Here is a 23,186-nt window from a genome sequence, read left to right as displayed (position 1 = left end):
TTCCAGTATAATTGCCTAAATAAGGGTGATAAATCAGCCAGCCAAGAGGCAGCAAGTTAAGGTTGGTTTTCATGTGTTACAACAGCTAATATCTACTTAATCTTAATTAATATCTATTTAATCTTCTGTGCTCCTTTTTCCTCTGAAAATGCCATTGGCACAAGCTGTTTGCTGGAGGAAAACTGGTAAATATTATTCTTCCAGCTGTATTTTGAATGTCTGGGTGAGGAGACGGGAGTTGGAGAATCCACAAAAGACTCAATATGAGTTATATCAGGAAACTCCTTTTATTGTGCAGATGCACTTTCTTCTATAGCATAATTTTCCAAAGTCATCATGACTTTCAGTTTTTCATAAACTCCAATTGTGCTATACATACATCAGTCATCTGCTTCTACCTATCACTTTACTATTAATACTAATGCGTTCCGCCTCATACGGATGTTAGCTTCTAATCCTTCTATTCTGACCCTCAAGGCCGAAGCGTCCTTGAGGCCTACTATATTAGTTTAGACAAACTGTTCAACAGAGTTTTCCCTGTGCAGGCCCTCTAGCATTCCATGCCTGTTTTCAGCGAGCTACGCTCCCACAATTCCCCCTTTTTCGTTTTGTACAAATAAAACTCTGTGAACGAGACTCGATATGCCTTTCTGCAGCAAATTCCACACAAAGCCTAACCCTAGCAATAGCAATATAATTATAATAAGCCATCGTATGCTTTCTTTGATTAAGCCTAGTAACCAAGGGGAGAGATTTCCAAAGATGTTTGCAGCCATAAGTCGAACAAATTCGTATCCTTCTGAATCTTTTGGCTGTGCTCCTTCAGCCACCGCAACTGCTGATGAATCAATTCTCCATGATCGCTCAGGTTGAAGCAACACATCCCTTAGACATCTTCACACCCATGATCTTGTGCTAGAAGCAAGAAATCAATAGCCGCACAGTTCTGCAAGACCACATGTCTTAAGCTAATTTAATCTAATAGCATCTGTTCTAATCTGTTCTAGGATTTGCATAGTTACATTCGACTGCTTTCTTGACCAGCAAGCTAATTTCTCTATTTGCTTGTCTCCTTTTTTTTTTTTTTTTTTTTTTTTTGTGTGTGAAAAGAGGCAAAGTGCGGTTAACACTGCGTCTCACTCACTCACGCATTCAAATATTGGTAACTAATTTTACACTATCACACAAGGAGCTCCTTTACACCATTCACACAAAAGATACAAGAAGACACCTGTAAACATGATTACTACACTATCAACCACAGCACCAAGCAAACTAACCCCATTCACATAGTTAAATATCAGTGCGAGTGGTGAAAATACACATTGACATCAATGCTGATCGGTGCACAGTGTGAACATTTAGCAAACTACAAAAAACAGACCAGAAAGAATACCTTTTTCCGTAGATGGACCGTGTCTGCCCCTGCAGCAAGCCAGGTTGAGTCAGGGAGCCCCTCCGAGAAAGGGTCCCGGGGCGCGTCTAGGGAGTCCCAGTCCTCATTGGCTCCTGCAGCCGGACAGAGACTGTCGCATCTGGGTTGTCAACTGAATCTGAGAAAACTCAATAACAACTAAGTGTTATCAAGCAGGTATTCTCCATTCCCCAATGCACTTCAAGAAATCTGACAAAGGTTTTTATATCTTTTACGTAGATCCCCCTTTCTCGTTTTTTTTTTTTTTAAACTAAAACCAAAACAAAACAACAAAAAATAGTTTTAAAACAAGGACCTGCTTTGACCCTATTGTAACAACTGAAAAATTAAGTACTTTTTAAACCTGCCTGGCAAGCACAAACCTACAGCGCAATTAGAATTTGGTACACCGTGTAACTGCGGAAGTTTGATTTACAGAGGGACTGAAATGAGTTTACCTTGGCTCATAAAGTGACCCATTGTCCCGTAATTGAAACATCTCTTTTGCTTGCCTCTCTCCTTTCTATCTATGAGGGGTTGAACAGCACTGTATACAGCAGCAGCAAGTATGCGGTACCATTGGTGCGTTCTATAACTTTAAGCATATCAGCTACTTGTGCATCTCTGGGTAGGGTACTTAAAGCTCTTTTTGTTTTATCATTAGCATTCTCAAAGGCAAACATTTTAAAAACCTTTTCCTTCATTCCCTCATCCAAATCTGGATGACTTCTAATAACCTGATAAAAACGATCAATAAAAGAAGGAAAACTTTCTTGTGGACCCTGCTTAATATTGGCAAAGGAATATAGCTTTCCTGGTTCCCCAATTGAAATTATTGCTTGGTAAGCTAACTGCTGTGACAATTGTAATACCTCTCCTATAAAACCTTGTTGTAAAGCCGTGCTCGCAAAAGGACCTTGGCCTGTTAGCATTTGTGCTTGTACCCCATACAATGGATCCCCTTGCTGCCTTGGTCGTGCAGCCTCCTGGTCACAGAGTTGTTGCCAGGCCTTGGAGAACATAAGCTGCTGAGAAGGGGACAAAAGATTGTTAGCAATCTGTTGTGGATCAAGTGGTAACAAAACATTTGCTGTAAAAATAGATTGTAATAATTGCTGAGTATAACTAGATTGAAGCCCATATTGTGATACTGCTAAACGTGCTTTTTCAAGGATTTTCCAATCAAATGGTTCCCATTTTCTACCTCCTGCCTGATCTGTAACAATAGGAAAGGCAGAAGGAAGAAAATTTCCTTCAATCAGGGCATCACGAGTAACTCCTTTCCATCTTCGTCCTGCTTCTTGTTCACTTAATAGCGTATTTGACAATGAAGTAGTTGGCACAGGCATTTGCGACAAAGGCACTGGTAGTGATGACGGTACAGCAAAAGGATTATGAGTCGCAGCGTTTTCTGGATTCTTCTTGTTGCTGTCCGCTGCGGTATTGAGTCCCGATAGTTTATGAGTTGCTGTAGGACTTCATCAAACAGTTCCTCTTTCTGCCTTTGTTTTGACATGATCCCTGGAGAGTCTTCCTGTAGGCGGGTCGTTGTGACGTCGGGATAAAGGCGGGATTCTAGGCGGGTCGTTGTGACGTCGGGATAAAGGCGGGATTCTACTGGTTCAGGTACTTGTTCCTTTTCTTTGCCCACGCCCTCTTGTAGTTTTTCTGCGTTCTCCGCCGAGTCCCTTGTTACTGCGATCGGGTCGGCGCCGTTATGGCGCACCTCCTCCTCCGAGGGTGCCGTCCCCGCGGAGGCCCCACTAGCCCCCGAACTCGCGGTCTGGGTCTGATCGGGGTGAGATTCCGTAGTCGTTTCACGACGAGGCGCGCACCTTCCTTTTCTCTCCTCCCGCCTGGTAACTACGTGAGTCACCGCTTTTCCTCCGGCGGTGCGCTCGGCCCCCCTGCAGGGCACTGCCCATCGGGGGGGGGGGGGGGGGGGGGGAACGGCGGCGCAAGCGGGAAGACCTCAGACCCGGGAGACATCTGGGGTTTCGTAAATACCAACGAACTCTCGACCGCGTTAAGTCGTCTCACGGCGGGAGCCGCCACCGATAGTTCCATTTTATACTTTTTCAAACAGTTAGTTACTTCCCGCCACGGCGCCCCCAGCCTTTCTGCCGTTCAGTCCTTATCAATAACCGCATCCCATAACGAGTCCCCACATCTACGCCACTCGGACACATCAAACAATGTGCTTGAGTCCGAGAAATGTCCTTTTACATATCCCCAAGTAGAAAGAGATATTAAAGTATTTTTTCCAATATTTACACCCAGCTTACCCAGAAAGCTTTCCAATAGTGATAAAGTTACTTCTTTTTCCATTATCTTACCGTGGTGTAGAGTTTCTTTTCTTTTTTTTTTTTTTTTTTTTTTTTTTCCCGGCTTTCACTGATGGGCCGCCTGTTTTCTTTTTTCCGGCTTTCCCTGATGGGCCGCCTGTTTTCTCCGGCTTTCCCTGACGGGCTGCCTGTTTTCTCTGGCTTTCCTTGATGGGCCGCCTGTTTTCTTATCTCCTTTTCTCCGCCGAGCTCCAACTCTGCTGCAGAGGCGAGCTTTTTCCTGAATTTCCCCAAACGTGAGTCCTGCTCATTCTTCGGGTCCCTGTTCGGGCACCACTTGCGGAGACGGGAGTTGGAGAATCCACAAAAGACTCAATATGAGTTATATCAGGAAACTCTTTTTATTGTGCAGATGCACTTTCTTATATAGCATAATTTTCCAAAGTCATCATGACTTGCAGTTTCCATGCCTGTTTTCAGCGAGCTACGCTCCCACATCTGGGGACTAAAGCAATCTTTTTTTTCCCTAAAAAGCTCTTTTCTTGCTTTAAAGGAAACAGAAATGTTGGAAAATTCCAAGGTTTTTCATGTTGTGACTTTGATGCTTTGTCAAAATGAAAGAGGCCGGTGAAGACTCCCATCTCCAATGTGAGGAAAGGTTTCCTCATCAAACTCCTAACATTTAATTACAGTGATTTTCTGCCAGAGGAACCAAAGAACCCACGAAGGAGTCAACTATGGGCAGAAACGGTGAGTTGTGGCTGGGAGCCTTTCTCCTCTCTTGATCTCATTTCTCAAAGTAAAAGGGCCTGATTGATGCCAGGGACTGGAAAAAAAACTGACACTTCGTTGAAAACGGACTCTCTAAGCAAGATGAAATGGGAAATGAGCAGAGGAGGGCCATGAAAATGATCAAAGGGCTGGAGCATCTCTTCTGTGAAGACAGGCTGAGAAAATGGGGGTTGTTCAGTCTGGAGAAAAGGCTCTGGGGGGACCTTATAGCGACCTTCCGATATCTGAAAGGGGCCTGTAAGAAGGCAGGGGAAGAACTGTTCACAAGGGTTTGTAGCGATTGGACGAGGGGTAATGGTTTTAAGCTAGAAAACAGTAGATTTAGATTGGACATTGGGAAAAAGTTCTTTAATATGAGGGTGGTGAATCATCCAGAGAGGTAGTGGAAGCCCTATCCCTGGAGACATTCAAGGTCAGGCTTGATGGGGCTCTGAGCAACCTGACCTAGTTAGAGATGTCCCAGCTCACTGCAGGGGGGTTGGACTAGATGACCTTTGGGGGTCCCTTCCAGCCCAATGCATTCTATGATTCTATGATTACATGATTCTTCCTTGGATTTGTTCACAAGGGCCAGTGTGGGGGGTGTAGATGGGTAAAGGTCTGCAGGAGTTGCAGAATATTTGGGAAACTTCAGTGTAGACAGATCATGCCATTTCTGTCCCCAGAAGTGCTTGGGAACATGAGGCTGAGCTCCACCACGATCCCAAGACACAGATGTTGTAGGAAGTCTGGTGGTGTCTTACCACCCCTTCTAGTCCAAGGCCAGTTTTCATTTGATCTGTGGACAATAAATCATGATCTGAGGTAGTTCTTCACTTTCATGAATTTTAGTGGCTTGTACCAAAGCTTTTAATGGGGAAGCACTTTCTGGGCTAGCTGGCTGGGAGGACTCCATGTCTTAACTTGCTACAGAAGAAAAGTGAAGATGATGATGATGAACATTTTGCACAGTGTGGAATGTCTTGTGGAGAAGTGCATCCAAATATTTTTTTTTATCACAGTCAAAGGCAAATTGCATTTTCCAAATTGAAATCATACTGTTGTCATTTTCACCCCTTTACATTCAAGGTTTAAAGTTTTTTAATATTAAACATCAGATTTTTTCAGCTGGCTTGTGAGGCCATGCACACAGCTTGCGGTCCAGCTAGCTGTGGTTGTATAGGTATTAAAATACCAATGAAGGCTTGTTTTCCTCCTCAAGTAGTGCTAGAAAATTTGCTCTTCATGTAGCTTTTTTAAGTCATTACATCACAAGGACTTCATTTGACTTTTTTATGAGTTGCAGGCTTCAGTATGGTGGTTGGGCTGTAGAGGACACCATGGGAGATCTAGAGGACTTCTATGATTGCTTAATGTGAGAAGGAGGAGATCCATACCTTTATTGAAGGTTTTGTAAGTTACAGAAATATGGTATATTGCATAGAATTACATTCCCATTTTAGTGAGGTTTTGTGACATCCCATGTGGACATACAGTCCCACGATGTGTAGTGCTCCAGTGTACTCAGTGACCTTTTTTTGCGGGAAACTATAAATACTAGCTTTGGCATAATAGATGGGTGGGCTGTATTTCACGGGTGGCACACTAGACTGTATTTTTCCTTTCTCAAATTAGAGGCTAAGCATACTGCTGGAAACTCAGCAGAGGCAGGGAGATGCTCCAGCCCAAACAGGTAAGATGCTTCCAGGTACTTCTTGGGTAGCACCTGCTTTTCACAGATCCTGTACCAAGAGGAAAACCACACTGCCCCTGGCTTTAACCCAGGTCTGCCATGTGGTACTCAAAATGTGCTCAGTCTATTTTTGGTAGTCTGTATTGGGGGTGCTGGCTCTGCTCTGGCAGTTGGTGAGTGGTGCCTGCAGGCACGTGCATATGAGAAACCTGGTGTGCAGACGTGGACTGAATGGCTTTGAAAAGAGACTTTCGCTCCTCACACTCAGTGCAGTGATGCTATTTTTGTAAGTGGATTTGGTTGAATGGCTTGCTGAGATGTGTGCAAGAGATGTACCCCACTTAGGAAAAAAAAAAAAAAAAGTAGAGTTATTCAATTTTCCGTGAGGAGGGAAGGAAAGGGCATTAAAATGATGACATAATTAAATCAATGTTGACATCGCAGTATGTGACTGCGCATGCATGAAGCGTCTCTGTTCGTGATGTGACCCAGCCACGGCCATTCCTTAGAGCTGCTTTGCAAACTAGAGCAGTCTGCATCAATGGTTAGCCACACACAGCCCTTGTGTGGCTGGAGAGAGTAAATGTTCAACAGGAAATAAGATCATTCTGCATCTGCCGTTTTAGCTTCAGTTCCTAAGGTTTTTTTTTAAATAGTTAGGCAAGATAAATTGCATAACAAGGAAGTTTACTTTCTACGCACGCTAGCTTTCCCTCTGGACTTTCTTACTTTATGTAAGAGGTTGTTTGTTTTGCCTCAACTCCAGCGTGATTCAAGAGTGGCATTCTCATGTTTAACAATTAAAATGTTGGAAGGCTTTAAGAGAAAGGTTTCCTGCCTTCCAAAGAAATGGATACTAGATTCTGAAGCTGTAATACTCAAATATATGTGATTTAATGGGTTCTTGCTTATATCAGGGGCAGAAATACTCTATTCTTAGTTTTTCAGGAACACTGAAATCAAGGAGCTTCTCATCCCCCTCATTGTACAGAGCAACATAAATCATAAAGAAATAGGGGAGAAAGATGGACAAGAAGCCAAGAGCCTTTTTTGAGCAAGGAGGGAAAGCAGATAAACAACTTGCCTAACTTACTGTGTCTCCAAATAGACAGCATTCATATATGCTTTCTTGTTTAGTTGGGAACATGAACAGTGGTGTAGGGAGGAGTGATCTGGAGTCTGAGACACATATGCCTTCTATATATACCTATCAGACACATGGGTCTTCTTTCATCCACGTTTCTTGCCCAGGTGGACCTCCAGCATGTACCTGGAGCTGGTCCCGGAAATCTGTTTGTACCATATTCCGTAGGCACAGGAGGAGCAAATGCAGAATTAGGTCGTGATAGCAACAAGTTCACTCTTTTGCTACAGGTTCTTGACTAATCATCTAGAAACAGAGATTTCTGAAACAGCTCTGACTGTGAAGCATGTGTTGCATTCCCCTTCATTTAACCTGTCCGCCCTTGACATTTTGAACAGACCACAACACAAGGCAAATGACTCCAAATGAGTTTTTCTGTGGAAAACTGATTTTTTGAGTTTTATCTCCCCATTAAAATCTTCTGAATGCTGTAATGTCATCATGGCCCACAGAAAATGCAAGAGCTATTTCCAGCCAGCCAGCCAGCTTCACGTGGTGGCACTGGGATACCACTGTGTGTGTACCTCCCCATGGGTTCATGAGGAAGTCTGGTGTTGCTCCATGTTACAACTCAGAAGTTGAGGAAGGAAGAGGAAGTGATTTTTGAGGGTTTACACTGCAAAGCAGCGCTAAGGCCAGGAAAACAATCCTGGCTTTTGGGATCTTAGGGAGGTTTTGTAGCACAAAATCTTCGCATAACCTCCAACTCCACCCTGCCTTCTCCAGAATGTGGTACTGCTCTGGAAATCTTTCTGAGAAAGGTTTTCTTCATAACTACTTCTCAGAATTTAGGCATGGAAAGCTTTTTCTTTGTTCAGGAAATTCACCTTTTTCACAATAATCACTGTGCTCAGCTCAAGCAATCTGGAGAAGTTCCTCTTTCTGTTTTGCCTGAGTATCTGTCTACATGTCGGTGAGCAGCTTGTGGCACTCAGCTAAGCAGGCAGCACATTGCTTCTGGATCAAAAAAATGGGGGACTTTTTCTCAATGATGCTTGTAAATGTGTCCTTTGCAGACTCCTCAGGAAGTGCCTCAAAGGGGATGAAACCTGTGGTCACTCTGTGGAGGGTACCGTGACTCTGGCGCTCTTTGTGGGGCAGGTGAGATCCAGCCCTGCTCCCTTGATGTGCAAAGGGGCTGGATAGGGTTTTTGGGAATGTGCACTGTCTTTCTCCACAAGCCACTGGAGGCGAATGGGGAAGTCTTTCTTCAAGAGGAAATGTGTGCATGGGCAGGGAGGAGCCAGTGTGGCTCCTGACAGACCCTCTGGGCTGGAGGATGCGGCAAGTTCGTGTAGGAATAAAAAAAAATTAATTATTTTTCAATAACATGCAATTGCCAACGACTGGAAGGTGCATTTGATTCCCTTGGCACACAAAAGAGAAGAGACAGAGGTTCATATCCCCACTCCCAGTTGAAAGGGAGAGCGACCTCCAAACAACCCAGTGGAGCATCTCAACTGCGAGGTGCCCACAGTTGTGGGTGTGTTGCCTTTTTGGGAGGCAGCTACCCTGGCACACGTGCAAACAGAACCGGACATGCACATGTACAGGTGCAGGCACATTCACAAAGAATGTCAAAACTTCATATTATTTTCATGAGACAAAATCCCCAAATTCTGTGCCCAGCTTTACTTCTAATCTAGCAGCTATTTCACTGGAGGCAATCCAGACTCTGTGCCTGGTCTTTGAGCTTGCACTCTTTTGCATGCCCTTCAGCCTACAGTGTTGCTCTAGATTTACGACTGACATCAACTAATTTACATGTATATTTAATTGTAGGTAATATTTTCCCTTTCCTTTCTGAAGCCTACCTAGTCCAAATGTTGGATCATGCTGTCTTCACAAGACCTTTATTTTTTTTTAGGCCAATGTTTTGGCCCTCAGTCCTTCTATACACAGCTAGCTACACATATTTTGCTAGCATCCTGTTTGTTTTCCTGACTGATTTCCAGGGTCATCATGATGTTTGTCTTGGATTTAGGTGAATGTAACACTGCAGTAAAGAAAAGTAAAATATTTAGTTAATCACTAGAGAATCATCTGATATTCTAGCTTACCCCCTCTGCTTGTGAAGCATAATTTTAATCCATTTTTTAAGTAATTCAAGTGCTTTTCTAAGCAAGTCTTTAAATATTTAAAGATGAGTATTCTACCCAGCCCTGCCTTGTGGCTTTAATGATGATTTTGTTTCCTTAGCTGTTTCTCAAGCTACACAAAATCTGAGTTTCAAGGGGTTAATTGCATTTGATTTTAAAATGAGAGGGAAAAATAGCTGCTGAAATAGTGGAAGAATAAGCAAAAGTTTTATTTCTTTGTTTCATGTGCTCAAAAGAGATTTTATTTTCCTGCTGGTGTGGTTTTTTTGCTTGAAATGGATCTTTAAAGAAGACAAATGTAACCATTCAGTGGATTCATAGAATCATAGAACAGTTTGGGTTGGAAGGCACCTTTAGAGGTGATCTAGTTCTGCAGTGAGCAGGGACATCTTTAGCTAGATCAGGTTGCTCAGAGCCCTGTCCAACCTGACCTTGAATGTTTCCAGGGATGGGGCTTCTACCACCTCCCTGGTCAGCCTGTTCCAGTGTTTTACCATTGTAAAAAAATTCTTCCTTATATTTAGATTAAACCTGCCCTCTTTTAGTTTAAAACCATTACTTCTTGTCTTATCGCAACAGGCCCTGTTAAAAAGATTGCCCTCACTTTTCTTATAGGCCCCCTTTAAGTACTGGAAGGCTGCAGTAAGTTCTCCCCAGAGCCTTCTCTTCTCTAGGCTGGACAACCTCAATACTCTCAGCCTGTCCTTATTGGAGAGCTGTTGCAGTCCTCTGTTCATTTTTGTGGCTTTCCTCTGGACCCACTCCAACAGGTCCATGTCTATCTTGTATTGAGGGCTCCAGAGCTGGACACAGTACTCCAGGTGGGGTTTCAAGCCCAGACACTGTTGGGAAGGTACTGCACTGAGGAGCTAGTGGACAGCATATTTTTAGTAGGGTCTTTGGAAGCGTCTTTGTATTTTGTGCCTGTTAGAGCTTTGTTAGTAAAAACTGAGAAACTGGGCACAAGTTGCATTTCCATACATACACATGAACTCCAGTTGAATCATCAGTTTCCAGAATTTCCCTCTCACACCTGTGGCACTGTTTATCTTGTGTGAGACTACCTCAAAAAATGCAGTATTAAACAAATGATTCAGAGTCAGACACACACACACTCAGCCTCGTATATAGAGCTCTGAATAAAACATCCACTCTGGATGGACAACATCAAGAGTTATAAATAGTTGCAAGAGGATTGGACTGTACTAAGGGTGCCCCAAGACTCCTGGGGAGTATTAGCTGATCCACTGCTTGTTTCCAGATATAGGATGCAGCCGTCTTTTCTGGTAAAGACGATTTCATTTCATATATCAGAAAAAATTCTTTTAAAGCACGCTTTAAACACGCCTTTACAACATCATGTGATTTGTAACAAAAACATAAGTTTTAAGACTATATCTAGACTCTATACCAATACTATTCTTGCTGTCCAGTTGGATGTAGGTAACTAGTCTGGACTCTCCTTTACTGCAAATTCAGTCTACCCAGACCTGTTCACTCTGCAGAGTATGTAAAGTAAGATAAATCAAAACTTCATCAGCAGTATAAGCCAAAACCTGGATTCAGATGGGAGACAGACCTCTTGAGTAAGTCTGGAGCCTTCCTTGTGTGGTTGTGGCTTACACTGGTGCCACACCTGCAGACCTGCAATTTTTGGCAATTGCAAGGTCTGCAATTTTTTTTTTCTTGGTGCTTCAGAAACATTTCCTGGGTGAAGGCCAGAGATAGCCCAGGAAAGGCAAAACAAAGGTGTAAAGGGCAGAGAAGGACATGGCCAGAGTAAGCCATGTGGCAGAGCGTGACTGGAGACACCGACTTCATAGATGGTTCAGAAGAGTAGGCAAATGTCCTAACTGTCTGGGAGAGAAAGATGACACACACAGAAAAAAATTTGGAAAATATTCCTTCTTTGTCTTGGCATGGTAATAGCTGCCAGTGTCTTTCCCAGCACAACTCAGCACATTCCTCTTGTCCCATTCATTTCACTCTCAGATCTTTGCTGTGGCTGGAGCCCTTGTCCATGAGGGAGCAGAAGGCATCTCAGATAGGGGTGCCAGCCCCTCACAGGGGATGCAGAGGGCCATGTCAAAGAAGACATATGGGGAAACTCCTCACTGTCCTTGGGGCTGTACAGTGGGATGGCAAAAGGCAACAGGCACACACTGCAAAAGGGGAAAGCTGGGCATAAGGGAAAAGATTTTCACAGAGAAAATAGTTTAGCACTGGAGAAACCAGGCAATTTCCATCTGTGGAGATGTTAAAAGCTTAACTGGGAAGGCTCACAGTAACCTGACCTAGCTTTGAGGCCGTGTTCAGAAATGTCCTGCTGGGGCCCACCAAGGTCTCCTTCTCATTAAGGGTGTCCCCCAGACCACCAGCCTTGACGTTTCCATTGGTGTCAGTATGCACCTAAATAGTGTGGCAAACAGCCTTAATCACAGTTTTGGAGTCTTTCCTGCAAGGAAAGCCACTGCATGCGCGTGATTATTGTGGTTCTTGCTAGAGCTGCAGACCTCCATTTATCAAAAGGAGTTTGAACAGGATGATCAGGATGGATGCTGCCAGCCTGGGAAACAAGCAGGTGAAGGATAAAGAAGATGACATGCTCTTACAGTGCTTCAAAGGTAGTTTGATTTTTGTGGAATATGAAACTGCTGGCTTGAAGTTTTATAAGCCTCTTAGAAGCACAGTGTAAGTTCAGACATCTCAGACTTTGAAGACATGTCAGCCAATAAAACTTTCTGTGAGACCAAAGCACGGTAAACAGTAATGCGGCAAAGCGTATTATTAAGTTTGCTGTTCCTGGTGCTCTTCTTTTTAACATTTAAGTCTTAAACGGAAACACTTTGTTTCCTGAAAGCTTCATTTCAATTTAAGTGCAGCTCTTCATCTCTGACTATTATTTTATGATTTAAGCATTAACGTTGATGAATTTTAATAGACAGGCCAAGTAAAATTAAAAGTGTCTTTGTGGGTGCAGCAAATGCTTTCAGGAAAAGAAAGATTTTATAAGGTGCTATAATAAGTAACATATGGGATATTTAAGGTGATAAAACCCAGATACTGAGAAGAATGGAAATACCTTTAAAAGCTGAATGTAACAGCTAATAAATATCTTCACAGGTAATGTGTGTTGGGGCACTCAGTGGCCTCAGCTGGGGCCTCCTGCACCCCTGCCCATGGTGCCAGGGATCCATTTAAACTCAGCCCTGAAGGTTCAGTCCTGGTTTGAGTTTGATCCTAGGTGTGCCAGTTAGTTGAGATCTGAACATTCATGTATTTCTGAGGTTAAGAATGAAGAAAAAAGGATTATGAAGCCCTTGTGGAGGGGTACATCCTTTGCTCTGGTGGCACTGCCGGACCCCTTCCCTTGCTCTGGTTGCACTGCCGGACCCCTTCCCTGGCACCACTGGCTGATTTCCTGAGTTATCTCCCAAAGTGGCTACTGGGCTGAGCCTTAGTGCTGTGCTAGGTGTCGACTGCTGTATAGGGCCCTTTGTGTTTGGGGTGCTCAAGATGTTTTGGCTGAGTGATCCTAAGAAGATCTGGCTCAATTAAAGTGGAGGCGATGTTGGCAAGAATGAGCAATGTCTGGAGAACTTTGATCACCAAAGCAACATGGAAAAATGGATTAGCTTACACTCTGCTTTTAAAGTTTTTTGAACCAAAATTTTTTTCAATGGGTATGGAGGATCCTGAGTCCTGTAACCATAGTCCTGCTTTTCTAAGCTGTATTTTCATAGAATCATAGAATGGTTTGGGTTGGAAGGGACCTCAAAGATCGTCTAGTTCCAACCCCCCTGCCATGGCAGAGACACCTCCCACTAGACCAGGTTGCTCAAAGCTCCGTCCAACCTGCTCTTGAACACATCCAGGGATGGAGCATCCACAACTTCCTTCGGCAACCTGTTCCAGTGTCTCACCACCCTCAGGGTGAAGAACTTCTTCCTTGTATCTAGTCTAAACCTGGCTTCTCCCAGCTTCCAACCATCACCCCTTGTCCTATCACTGCAGGTCCTTGTAAAAAGTCCCTCCCCAGCCTTCTTGCAGGCCCCTTTCAGGTACTGGAAGGCTGCTAGAAGGTCTCCTGGGAGCCTTCTCTTCTCCAGGCTGAACAACCCCAACTCTCTCAGCCTGTCCTCATATGGGAGGTGCTCCAGCCCCATGATCATCTTCATGGTCCTCTTCTGGACCTGCTTCAACAGCTTCATGCCTTTCTTGTGCTGAGGGCCCCAGAGCTGGACGCAGAACTGCAGGTGGGGTCTCACAAGGGCAGAGTAGAGGGTCAGAATCCCCTCCCTCGACCTGCTGGCCACACTTCTCTTGATGCAACCTAGGATGCGATTGGCTTTCTGGGCTGCGAGCACACATTCTTGGCTCATGTTCATCTTTTCATCCACCAGCACTCCCAAGTCCTTCTCCCCAGGACTGCTCTTAATTCGTTCATTGCCCATCCTGTATCTGTGCTTGAGATTGCCTTGACCCAGGTGGAGGACCTTACACTTGACCTAGTTAAACTTCATGAGGTTTGCACGGGCCCACCTCTTCAGCCTGTCAAGGTCCCTCTGGATGGCATCCCTTCCCTCCAGCATGTCGACCACACTGCACAGGTTGGTGTCATCAGGGAACTTGCTGAGGGTGCATTTGATGCCACTGTCCATGTTGCCAACAAAGATGTGAAATAGCATCGGTCCCAGTACTGATCCTTGAGGAGCACCGCTCGTCACTGGTCTCCACTCAGACATCGAGCCATTTTATGGACTTTGTTACATAGACTAAGTTTTAAGTTGTGTTTTATGGAGGACAGGCTTCTGGAGTCTGGAGGAAAGAAGGACGTCCTCTAGTCTGAGGATTGCAGGGATTAAAGGAATGAGCTGTTTCTTCCTGGCCACAGGCAACAGAGCAAGAAGTCATGGGTTTAATTTCCAATAGGAAACTCCACTGCCTTTCTCTGATGAAAGCAAAGCTTCGGTCTAAGGGTGTGGTATTTCCGCTGCTGTGGTTTTTAGGAATAGGTTGGACCAGCATCTGTCAAATTATTTGGGTCAAATTGATCATGGCTTGGGGCAGTGGGAAGGACCATGTCTAGCCTTCTTGGAGCTGAGCATCACTTGGGAAATAAGCACCATTCCCTTTCCTTATGCATCTGGTTCCTCAGTTCCAATGAGAATAGCTCTTGCCAGCTTCTTGCTCTCTTCCATGCATAAAATTTCAGCAGAGTCTATCTGGTTTGGGTTCTATACTGGTTTTTGTATTTAATCTGTGTTTGCTCCTCATCAGAAACTGGTTAATTAGCAACCACGGGACCTATGATAGGAAATATCCATATTATTATGGTTGCAATAGGATAAAACCCTTGGCTTTTAAATGCTGTTCCCATTTTTTTTTAGTTCAAAGTGTACAATGACTTTTTGATACAGTTGAACCAAATCGTGGGAGTTCTTCATGTCTGCGGCTGTCTCCAGAAGAAGGGGATACATTTCTTTGCCAGGAGTGTTCATAGTTGGTATGTTTGAAGTCTGCAAGAGCCTGTAGTGTGAAGTTATCAACAGTTGGTGGACCATAATAAATTGCAGGCATTAATACTGTTATAGCAATTACGTGATTTGTAGACTTGGGACTGATGATATTGGCAAATTTAGTAGCTTGTGGGGTACATCCAGAAGTAGGGAAGAGCTTACCGTTCACCAATTCTTCCTAAATCTCTCACAGGAGATGGGGTGAGATCCACCAGACTTCTCATATGTCCAAAGGTATGTTTTTCATATCTTTTTCAGTTATCAGGCAAGTTCTGCTGTTCTTGATTATTTGGGCCCTCAAAACTAAGCATATATTGATGCACAGTGTGGGTTTTTTTACAGTGAAATGAACTGCTTCTTCTGATGGATGTATTTCTATGTTAAATGCTGAAAAATAGGCACTTGCTTTTACATTTACTGCAAGAGAACAGGAGGGCTCTTATTGTATGTGGTGGTCACCCATGAATATGGGAATCTACTCAATTCACCACTTTTCCAAGAAGCCTGTCCTTGCCACAAAACAGATGATATAAGTAAATTCATGCTAAGGTAATAAATAAAAAAAACCCCAAACAAACAAAAAACCTGTTGTGTTTCGACATGAAGAAAAATCTCCTTTCCCGGCCTCTTAGGTCTGCTGTAAGGAGTCTTTGTGAGACCAGAAAAGGCAATGAACTTCAGAGCCCCCAGCCTAGACTCAGCATCTGTGTTGGGGGAATAAGCAAATATTTGGATGCTCATGTAACCTTTGTAGATCTGAGTGCCTTTAGCTTAGCAGAAAACTATTTCCTTAAGGGGATATTTACCTAAGTTAAATTTTCATCCCCTTGCCCTTTTTTCCTCATCTTTTCTTGCTGTGGTCATCTGCTTGTAAATTTTTGTTACTCAAACTGCAAGATGCCCAGAGACCCCCAGGAAGCTCTGGCATGGTGTGTGAATTTAGGGAGGGGCTACCTTTATTTGATCCTAGCAATGGGGAGGGTGCTATGGAAAACCCAGTTCTAAGTGCACAGCAACGTGTGCTGCAGGCAAAACTTGGGGTTTCGTTAACTCATTGCTTGTATGGGCAACGTGAGAGCCTCCACGCCCAGAGAGGGGGTATGATGAAGTTGTGGGAAGGCAGAGCAGGCAGGCATATCGTACGTGCGCTGCTGTATGTGCAGAAACCCTATGACTGCAACAGCATTGGTCTCATGAGGGAAGCAAACTGGGTCTGACCAGTTTTAACCCACACCTCACTGATGCGTGTGTTTGTTTGTTTGTTTTAACGAGGCAGATGATAAATTAGGGATTCTCCCCTTGATTCCTCCAGCAGTGGGTGTTTCGGTCATCGAGTTACTCGCAGACCAGCTGATGGGAAAACAAGCAGGAGAAAATTCCTCTTAAGTTGTCAGCATCCAGCTCTCGTCAGTGAGGCTGGACCCTATAAAATTAATCCGAGAAAGTCTGTTTCTCAGCCTGCATTCTTTTAAGGGGAAAAAAATTAAACAGGAAATGGGGTGGGGGAAAGCCAGAATAAACAGCATGTCACTTGGAGCTTGAGACTGTGGAAAGATGGAAGAAAAGAGAGAATGAAAAAAAATATTTTGAAGAGGTACAGATGGATGCGTTGACACGAGCATGGTTTGGTTTTGATAGGGTTGTAGTCTCGGCAAACACATAATAGGTATGGGAAAGTCAGAGTAAGCCTGAAGTTCGACAGCACTGCACCTTCCTCTTACTGCTTATTCTTATTGTCAAAGCTGACCCAAGATAAGTTTTCCTCAGATGTCTTCCCTCCAAAACAGTTCCAGAACTGATTTTTTGTGGCACTAGATAGTTTCTTTTTTTGGCCATTTGTATCACGCTTAGGTTTTGGTTTTTTTGTTTTTTTTTTTTTGTTTTTTTTTTTTTTTATCCCCAGAGAGGGAAGCAATGAAGGGATGTGAAATACAATATGTCTCATAGCTGCATTGACGTTCCCAACATGGATTTTAATGATTCAGGCACTAGTAATTAATTTTATGCAATTAACCCATTTTCTTAATTGCTCTGAGGAAAATTACAATGAGATTTTGCTGTCTGTTCACTGAAACAATTTCCCAGTTACCAGCCAGATTCTTCTATGTGGTCAGGTGAGAAATCGCCATCATCACCACCAGCCAGATTTTGGCTTGCACATACTGAGCGCCTTTTCAAAGGCTGATATGCTAAACAGAGACAATAACATACTGAAATGGATTTGATCTTTGTGTGAAATTGTGCATTTGCCCTGACTGCACCCCGGGCATGGGTGGGAGCAGCTGTGTGCTTTCTCTTTGGTGTTCAGTGTGATCCATCACAGATTTGATATGCAGCTCTGGTAATCAACATTCTTGGTGTCATGACCTGGTCTTGCCTTTTAATTGGGGTGGGTGGAGGGGGGAGGAGAGGAAGCTTCTTCCTAGTGGCACAGGTGTCCACAAATCCCAAAATACTGCTGGATAGCTTGGGAGAGGGAAGGGATAGGGGTAAGCCGTGTCAGGGTTTTAATTCTGTTTTTCTGAATGTGACACTGCAGTACATCCCCCCACTGCCTAGAATGAGTTTTTAATGGGGAAAAAGCACCCTCCTTTTGTGCCAGTGTGCAGGAAGCCTCTGTTCAACAGCCACTGCTCTTCTTAGTGGCATTTTTTACCGTAATAATTCAGTTTGGCAGAGGGTCCTGAAGAAATGGAAAGAAAGAAATACTCTGTTGCTTCTTCTCACTGAAGACTTGCTTTCATCTCCTGGGAGGCCTCCTATAAAGTAGTCAGTGGTTAAAATAAATAACGAACTCTGGTGCTTTCTCAATGCTATATTAAATATAAAATAAAAAGTACTAAAGAAATAAGAATTTATAGTGAAGCAAAGGTGAAACCTCACATCCCCTCAAGCAACTGGCTAGGCTGCAGCACCTCATCCACTTGCACGTCAAAGTGTCCATGAGATTGGGTTAAAACTCAGCCATTTTCTTCCATAGAAACCTTGAGCCCTTTGAAAAAGACATTATTGTTAATGGAATGCAGACTAGAAAACAATAAATCTTCCTCCTCCCTCCCAAGTTGTTTCTCTTTTTCGTTTTGAAGAGGGTGAGCTGTGTGTTCAGTTGTGGATCTTCAAATCCATGAGGCTACCTGTGTTGGGTTTACTTTGAGGGCAATTCACTGAAATGAACCATTTTCATGAAAGAGTTGGGTTCAATGAAAGGATATTTTGTTTACTGAGATGGTGAGGAGAATGCCAAACCCTTATCACTGCTGATTTGACCAGGAATCTAGATGAAAATATTCACCCAGCCTTGGTCTTAAAAATGGCTGCTCCTCCAGCAGTTTCTTTATCAGAGGCAAGCAATGGTGGGTCCTGGGTGATCCAGCTGGTGATTATTAATGTTTTTAGCATGTGTGGTAATTGCAGAATTGAACAAAATATATGCTTCCTAAAGATTTTAGTCTAGAGTCATTAAGACAGTCAATATTCCTGGAAATCAAGATCAGTTTGGTGCGTGTTGGTGTAGAAAAGGGGAATTTGGTATTTGCATCAGAAATCTTCAGGGTGGCTAATTCACCAGTGGTAAATTGCATATGGCATGAATGGCATTAAGACTGGATTTGAACAGATTATTCAGTGATGATGAAATGCTAACATCTAAATATGAGCAAATCTCCTGCAGTCTTAATGTAAGAAGGGCAAGACTTCACAGGTTTGGGGTGAGATAATAGTTGGATAGAATTAATTTAGTCTAAATTTAGCCATCTGAAAGAAAGTCATGTCTGAACGAGGCTCATACCACACATCTTGAAAATTTGTCTCTGAGTGGGATGACTCGTCCTCTAACACATCTATTTCTTTTCTATTGACCATAGATGGAGCCTGGATGACCACATAATTTAACTTTGTCACTGATAAAGTTAGGTGAGCTGAATCCCACCCAACATGTTTACTAACAGTGAATTTCTTCTACATGTTTGAGTATCTTCTAGTGTGCATTGAGCACTGCAGCCATTTCTGCTTGCCAGAAAGCTGCTTTGAGTTCTTTACAAAGAGACCCTCTTAAAACTGCGGTTACAGAGCTGCACTTTTCTTACAATTTAAGGCAGCCTGTAATAACTAAACTTGGCTCACTGGAACAAAAACATCTGTTTTGCTCCCAGGCTTGAACTTCACATCTTTCTCCATACAGAAATCCATCTCACTGTCTGTGGGGCTCCTTCTGGCAAGAAGCTCAATGCTTTTAATTCAAGACTCTGAATTCAAGACTGTTGAAAGCCTGTGCTTTTTTCCTCTCTGACCAGAGGACATTTAGGAAAGCAGATTGTTTGAGATGTTTCAGTTTGAAACTGGGAGAAGAAAGGAGAGAGGGACAGTAGGAAAAGTGCATGCTGAATATCTGACATCTAGGGAGATGCTGGCCATGCATCTGGGAAAAAGAGGTACAAACTTTTCTCATTTTACATGTGGGCTGAAACACTGGAGTCAGGCATGGTAAATCTTAACATCTCACTGAGCTCTTCCTCTTTTGTGGGTTGAAGGCTGACTTTGTGGTGGGTTAAATTAACTGTCTCCATTCCCTACCATTTAAATTGCTTTTTAATTAACTTTCCCTCTCTCAAAAGAAAATACTGTTTGAGGCACAGAGCAAACCAAAGCTGCTGTATGTATAATAGTTTCTAGTGCAAATAAAATACCAAAGATGCTGCTAACCTTTAAAAAGTGTGCTTTCATATCATACACATTAAATGGAGTATACCATATGCACCTGAATATAATGACACAGTAAATACAACTTAAATAAGTCTTAATAGAACTAAGACAAAGGGTCCTTGAGCCACAGCCCTTCCCGTCATACTTGCCCATAGGGCCAAGAGGCTGACAGTGGAGGCATGGACTCAGCAAGCTGTCAGACCTTCGATGTAAGGCAAAGCTCATGTCTAATTATTTCCTGCTACTCTGAAGGCACCTTTTCTCCCTGCCTCCCATCAGTGGCTGGTGGAGAGGGGCCCTCCACCATTTCATGATGATGCTCCTGTGGGATGCCATAGGGAGCTTAAGAAGTCCCAGGTGCAGCTTATGATACCAGCTCCACCCCATCCTATGGTGCTGCATTCCTGGCATGTGGCTTAACAGCTTCAGCACCTCCTTGAATATGTGCACTTCACACTGACTTGTGTTGTAGGTGCAGTCTTCAGCCAAGGGCTGGGAATAAAAACGTCAACAGTCTTCATGGGGAAAAAAATGAAGTCTCAGCTATGTTATTTATAGTGGGGCTGTGGGAGTGAGGGAAGGTCCTTCTCTAACCCCACTGGCTAACAACGATGCATGGATTGTCTCATGCAAATCTGCAAATCGTATGTTCCCTTGGTAGTTGAGAAATAAAATGATCTAATTAGCCCTTTTTGGTAAATCTGAACTTTGTAAGGTTGTCACAGCTTGTATTTGTATGGTGATTTTATCTTTTATTGGGTTTGGACAGGCTTTTCTGTATAGACCGTGCAAGCTGATCTGTGTTCTTAGACCACCAATGTTTCTGGACCTGTCCAAGCAAAACAGCTTGTTTTTACAGCCTCAATCTAGATCACATTGAGGTAGCTTGTTGAAGCTCTGCTATTTGTGCTTTTTTAAAGCAGGGTTGGGTGGGTTGTATTTCTGTGTCCTAGTAGCTACACAAAATGAAATTAGAATCTATTTCTGGATCTACCACAATCAGTTTGATTTGTAACAAATTGGTTTTGTCCATAATTATATTTAAATAGTTGCTTTAAAATTAAAGCAAACACACAAATAAAGCAAACTCCATAACTTCTGCCTTCAGTTCAGAAACTTGAAGTGTATCAGTTTGAAATACTAAAGTGTAATTTCAGCTCCCAAATTTCCTCTTCTGTGTATGTTATTAAGACTAATATTTAATCTGATAAGCGTTGAAAAACGATTTCCTCATTCTGGATGCTGTATATTTTGATGATTTTTTTTTTTTTTTTTTCTCCCTGAACTCTTATGTGTAAAGGTTAAGGTTGTTAGGACACTGTAAAATGGCAAGTGATAGCTTGACCTCAGATTTTTCTAGGAGAGGAAGTTGATTGATTTATTTCAAGTTGTTATCAGACTAGCTGGACTTATTTAAGGTGGAATTGTGTCAGGGCATGATTTTTTAAAAATAGTTTTCCAAACATGTAGGATAATCTGTAATTGCAAGTGTTCCTTCAGGTGCCTGTTTCAGTGTCTGTCTTCCTCCTCTTTCCTCTGTCATTTTATCCCTTAGTTTAAGTGGCAAAATCACTTTCAGGAAACAGAAAATGCCAGCAATACAGTAGAAAAATGTGGTTGCATTACAAAAAAAAAAGTAAACTTCCTTTTTGTAACAGGCCGATCCTAAAACCATTAAGTGTAATGGAAACTATCTAGAAGGATTTGACCTTTTGTCCATGTTCCTGATCATATCCAGTCATACTACTCTTAGATCACCTGAAAGCACAGTTAGTATAGCATGTAATTCTCCTCCCTGCTGCATTTTTATTATCTGAAGTTGAATGAGACACCTAGTTTTATAATTATTTGTTTCCAGAGCACTCTAAAATCCCAGGAAGAGGAGAATGAAGTCTCCTCAAACTGGATACAGAACTGACCAGGCTGCAGATTTTGGTTTTGATCATGGCTTTTGGTCATGGTGCATAGTTTGGCTCTACTGGGTTGAAGTTATGCTTGTAGGTGTAAAATGTAAAATCATCCATCACTACAAAGTATTTTTCCACCTAGGTTCATTAAATTATTGGTCGTGTTTGCATTCATAATGCTTGTTAAATATATACAGATGAGAAGCTTAACCCTGCTCTGAATTGATTAAGGAAAGGTAACAGGTAGTAAACAAGATTACAGTTCACATCATTAATTTGCTCCTTTCCCATGACAAATTTGAGGTAATGCTAGTCAAAGAGCGTTTTAGCATGTGCTGGGTTATTTCACTGTGGTTGTTATGAAAATAAGTGATGAACACTGAAGCAGACTTCTCTATTTCATTTTTTTGAGAGCAGGCATAACTTAATTCTCCGAGAAAGTGCCTCCGAGTCAGACATATTCAGGGACAGATATGGTAGGAGTGTTGCACACAACTTGCTAATCAAATGTCTCATTAAGAAAAAAGGTTTTTTGTTTGTTTGTTTCCTTGGGGTTTGCATTAGGTTCCTCAAGGCTTTTGGATCTTTTCCTTAGTGTAAGAGTTCTGGGTTATGTTTTTCAATGTTTATATCTTCTGAGAGGAGGTGAAGAGAAACCACATCCTGCCCAGGTTTATCTTCTTTCTTATCAGTCAGAAATACAAGCTGTGCTGTTATAAACTGCCTTTTGAACTCTGCAAAGCTATTCAATACAGATTTCCTACTGCAGGTCATGCAGCTTCCTCCTCACTGATTCTGGTTCTCATGCAGCACAAAGCAGTTTCAGAAACAATGCTTTTTATACGGCATAAAAGTATGGAATATGGGGGTATCTTCAGAAAAGGTATGTCCACTTTTAAGGGAAAAAAAAATTGGAGGAAGAACTAGAAAAATTTTGAAATCTCCTGTTGAAGAAAGAAGACAGGCATCCATGATGCATCTCAACTGAAGAAACCCACAATGGAGGAGGGAGGTATGACATTAAGCTTCTGACACCCAAAATAATTCAGGAAAAGATGTTATTTCTGAGAGGTTCATGGCCAAAGCAGACAGGGTTTTGGTATAAACCTGCCCGGTTACCTGCCCTTGGTAGAGGGAGCCACTGGGAATCCCAATGACCAGAGCCTGTGGTTTCGGAAAAGCTGTCATGGTGATGACATGGGACGCTGGGAACCATTCTGCTTTCCGGTTTGACCAGTTAGAGTGTCTAATTCTCAGAGGAGAGCTAGAACTGAACCAGATGGTGTGTCTAGTTCTCAGAAGAAAACTAGTATTGATGGTTGAAAATCATTGAGTGGTCTTGTTCCTGTCCACGGCTTTCCAAGACCAGGGAGTTTGGAGCCCCTGAAAAGTTTGGTGCGGGAAGTTTTAGATCAATTTGGACAATAAAAGCTTGTGACAAGCCTGTAACATTGTAGGTGTGACTGGTGTTTCATCTCATACGAACCTTTTCCATGCTCTACCTACTCAAACTACCTTGCTGTTTTGAGGCTTTGCCGGGTTGAGTCACCTTACCCACAGTCTGATAAGAGCACTCAGGTGTAGGATCATTTGACCTCTCCCCATTTGCATTTTCAGCAACTAAGAAGTCATTGTCTACATTTTGAGTCACTG

At 42.8% G+C, this 23,186-nt stretch overlaps 2 long non-coding RNA genes across 2 annotated transcripts; one reads left to right on the top strand and one right to left on the bottom strand.

Moving 5' to 3' along the window:
• Positions 1–264: 264 nt before the first annotated feature.
• LOC147415881 (uncharacterized) lies at positions 265–4,241 on the bottom strand. Its single transcript, XR_015183431.1, has 2 exons — positions 3,751–4,241; positions 265–2,442 (listed from the first exon to the last, which is right to left on the bottom strand). It is a non-coding gene; the product is annotated as an uncharacterized LOC147415881 (long non-coding RNA).
• Positions 4,242–4,321: 80 nt separating this feature from the next.
• On the top strand, positions 4,322–22,977 carry LOC147415880 (uncharacterized). Its single transcript, XR_015183432.1, has 3 exons — positions 4,322–4,449; positions 15,119–15,159; positions 22,303–22,977. It is a non-coding gene; the product is annotated as an uncharacterized LOC147415880 (long non-coding RNA).
• The last annotated feature ends 209 nt before the right edge of the window (positions 22,978–23,186 follow it).

The sequence above is a fragment of the Leptosomus discolor genome, chromosome 3 (assembly GCF_034619465.1).
Source record: "Leptosomus discolor isolate bLepDis1 chromosome 3, bLepDis1.hap2, whole genome shotgun sequence".
Classification (NCBI taxonomy): domain Eukaryota; kingdom Metazoa; phylum Chordata; class Aves; order Leptosomiformes; family Leptosomidae; genus Leptosomus; species Leptosomus discolor.
This window is presented reverse-complemented; position numbering and strand designations above follow the sequence as displayed.